The sequence below is a fragment of the Trichomycterus rosablanca genome, chromosome 3 (genome assembly GCF_030014385.1).
Source record: "Trichomycterus rosablanca isolate fTriRos1 chromosome 3, fTriRos1.hap1, whole genome shotgun sequence".
NCBI lineage: Eukaryota > Metazoa > Chordata > Actinopteri > Siluriformes > Trichomycteridae > Trichomycterus > Trichomycterus rosablanca.
Genome location: NC_085990.1, coordinates 19541965 through 19546186, shown reverse-complemented (window position 1 = coordinate 19546186; position 4222 = coordinate 19541965).

Below are 4222 nucleotides of genomic sequence, written 5' to 3'. Positions count from 1 at the left end.
CAGTAATGCAAGTTCGAACATTTCATTAGTGATAATATAAGGATATACTTTTCATGTATTAGTACTTAGATGATTTGAATAATTCAAGATATAAGATGTATTAAAATTTTCTGTTTCAGTCCCCCCTTTTGTCCCAAGGACAACCCTTAATCAAAAATTTTAATGCTAAATAGCGTTGAGTAAATATGGTTTAAGTAATTTTTTAGCAAAGCTGAATAACTACCACAAAAATAATAAATGTGAGATAATGAATTACATCATATCATCAATGTATAACCATTCCTGAACGGGTTTTCAGAAATACACATCATTAAATGCATTTTATCATATCTCACTCATACAGGTCCTGATACACAGTCACCTTAACCCTACCATCCCCAAAGACTTCAGGATGGTTTTCACACATGGCCAATACAATCCGTCCAGCCCACAGCCCAGCCTAGAAATACACACATCAGTAACTTCATGCTCAAGACAGTGTCTTTTCATGTCATACAAACTCAATTTAAGATCGGAATAACACGGTTTAAGCCCCACATGGACCTTGGTGATCAGATAGTAGATGTATCTTCGTTCATCAGGCAAAACAGCACATTGTCCTGTCTCTTTCCTTTAGTCCTTCAGTTGGTGGAGTCCTCCGAACAGTTGTCTGAAGGCCAATGCAATTCCCGCACCCATTTTGAATGTTTTGTCAACACAGTGAGCTAACGAATGATGTTCTGGTGCATTGAACAGGCTCCCATACACCCAATTTGGCCAAGGGTTATGGTCAGGGATCGGGATATCATCTCCATCAACCTCAGAGCGATCCGGTAGCTTGATGTCATTCATTGCCATTGCAGTGACGTATTCAGATTCAGATGGCTTAGGAATTAATCTCAAAACAAACGATTTTAACAGCAAAATTGTGCATGGGCCACAGGTAAGGATGATCAGGATGAATAAGAGAATAGGACACAGAACGGTAAGGAACCAATGTCCCCATGGCCCGAAGAGACCTATGAATGATTCGAACCACGAGCTAGTGACCATCTCTGGGACTGCCACTGCACTACGCATATGTTCAATGACTGAGGTCAGATTATCATGATTGTCTGGAATGAAGAAACAACAGGTGATATTTAGCATACGACAAATACCTCCCCGTTCAGCAGTTAGGATGTCCAATAGTAATCTATGCTGGATGACTGCAGAGCGGATAGCCGACACTTCATCATTGATCAGGGTGACAGCCAACTCGGTCTGATTTGCCAGTGCCAAAACCTGCCAGACTAACCCATTCAGCTTGTTGAATAGCACAGTTTTACCCACCCCTGGGGCTAAGGACCATCCCACGTTTGCCCACGGGCTAGTCCACGGGTTCCACAATTTATAGCCTCGATACCAATCTGGCATTTTCCCAGAATCTAAAGATCGTTTAGTCAAATGGTTACGCTTTACCTGGACAGGAGCATATATGTGGTGTGATAAAGTAACTGCTATCGGTGAACAGCAGCCATACCATGACTTAGGCAGGACATGAAAAGCATGTCTGCCACACCCCCACATAAAGCCACTTGTGGTGAGTAAGGTGATGTTACAAAGGAAGATGGTGTCGTTGTGATTAACGTCTACGCACTTGTTTTTCCCTACCAGATGTACTGCAGTGGGACACATGGTTACTCCTACCTTTGTTCCATTCTTGTCACTGGAACAAAGGCAAGTCTCTCCCAACTTCCTCGGAATCTCGAAACTACCATGTTGGAAATTATAAACGCCTTTGCTGACCTGGATGACGTCCTTTCGGTCAGATATGGGAGTGTTGTCACAGATCTGGTTACCATAGGTCAACAGGTTCATCATACCTTCGGGCATCGAACAGTTATGCTTGTTGTCCTTTTTGTCAATCAGCATTTGGGCAGCGTCAGCATAAGTGATTGGAATTGTACTCCACCTAGATGAGAGCGCGTGGCAAATCCAACATGGGCCTGTCTGAGGATGTTTTCTCTGCAAAAGAGCAAGAGTACATGCAAGATTACCAAGACACTTTGCTGTGAGGCCTTTTACCTCCTCAGCTTCTGTGTGTGTCGGGCTGGCTTCTCTCAGAATTTCTTTCATCAGGACGTCATCGTCGATCTCTCCTTGATTAGTGTCGTCAAGGTCGTCGACCATTGTCGTTATCCTGGGTTCTGTCACGTCTTTGGGCATTGGGCGACGCGTTACTGCCAGTCTAGTTGTTTTGCTATCAATGATCATCTGGACTCTGCCCAACTTTGCTTGACCCTGGTAAATACACTGATACTCTCCCCCGTCAGTATACTTAACACTTTTTATCTGAAACATTGGAGGGAAGGTTCCACCACTTCTCAGTTCGATCATTGGCTTCAGAATGCTGAATCTCCCATTCTCGTTCCAGACTTGATGAACAGCAGCATGCGAAATAAATGGCCCTTCGTTCACTGCCTTATAGTCACCAGTCAGCTGTCCCGAGCATGGCTTGACACAACTGACACATGGCATTTTGCATAGGTAGTAAGTACCTTGTCCGTGGCTGGTGTAACACGTGATGTAGGCGTCCTCCCCCTCGTTGACGCCAACTCGATCCAGAATACGTCTTTTCCCCCGATAGAGTGTTATTTTGGTGTTGTTTTGGTGTTCCTGCACACTTAACCAAAGCATTTGTCCCAGAATAAGGGCCGTTAGGCTGACGACGACACAGGCGGTTATTTTACAGGTCCTGAAGCCCATTCTTCTCCACGGTTGGATCAATGGGTCGTTTGGTGGGTTGAAAGGCATAATGTCTATTCAGGGCTCAGGTACTCTCCCCTAATACCTTCGGGGTGGGTTGGTTTTCTTCGCCGGGTTTGAGACGAGTGATTCTCTATTCTAATCACCCCCCTTTGTAGTCGGACTTTCGCACCCCTCAGGTGGTGGGTTTTCCCCTTGCCCTGCTGGTGGTTGTCCTCCTCCGAAAATCCTCTTACAGTGGCTGGCGTGGATCCAGGTCGCCCTCTCAGCTACTTTCACTGCCGTGTGTGTGGTCAGCAGAACTTGGAACGGACCTTGCCACCTCTTGGCTCTCCAGTTCTTTCTCCTGAAGTCCTTCAACACCACCCAGTCTTCTGGTTTGATAGGATGCAAAGGAGTGTCTGTTGGTTCAGGAAGTGCCACCTTCACCTGTCTGTGAACATCAGAGAGCACAGAAGAGAGTTGCACACAATAGGACAACATGTCATGGTCACAGAGATTGGTCATCTCTGAGGATGGGTTTTTCGCCCCCACTCCCGTATTGGGAGGCCGTCCAAACAGGATTTCAAAAGGGCTCAATTTCGCTCTCCCCCTTATTCGTGTCCTCATATAGAACAAGACTAAGGGAAGTGCTTTTACCCATCCTAGGCCTGTTTCCTCACAACATTTTGCCAATTTGTTTTTCAGAGTGCCATTTTCACATTCTACTGCGCCCCCACTAGCTGGATGGTATGCACAATGTTGTTTTAGATCAAACCCCATGTAATCTGACGGGGACTGGAGTGCTTTGTTCATGAATGGTGTTCCATTGTCAGAGCCCATTCTTTCGGGAATACCCCATCTTGGGATGATTTCTTTCATTAAGGCCTTAGCTACGGCTGCTGCGTCCTGTTTCGTTGTAGGGAATGCTTCCACCCATTTGGACCACATGTCCACTATTACCAAACAATACTTCTTCCCTTCATTTGGCGTGAGCTCAATGAATTCCATCTGAATGTGTTGAAACCTAGTGCCGGTTGGATGTGCGCTTTTTTGGATTGGCAGACCACGCCCTACGTTATTTGTGGTGCAAATGTTAAAATTTTCGCAAAATTTTTGTGCAACTATTGTGAACCCCTTAGTAAACCAATGTGACGTCATTCCTGAGATCATTCCCCCCTTAGATATATGGTCCCTACCATGTATCAACTTAGCAAAGTGTGGGAGAAAGTGCGAGGGCAGGCACTACATCATATTTGTTTTTTGCCCACAAAGTTTTGGGAACCTTCGCTAAACGTGGGTCATCCGCAGTCACGGTCATGATCAGGCTGTGTGTTTGGCCTTTTTGTGTGAGTGTTGCGGTGCAGCTGCGAACTGATGAACAGGAAGTAGTAACAAGTACATAGTGTGTGTGTTTGTTTGCTGAACCAAATTCCCGAGTTTGGGACTTGGATCCAGTCATTAACAGAATTGAGATTTTTTTACCCATGGGCCCAAATCCTGCTATTGATCAACC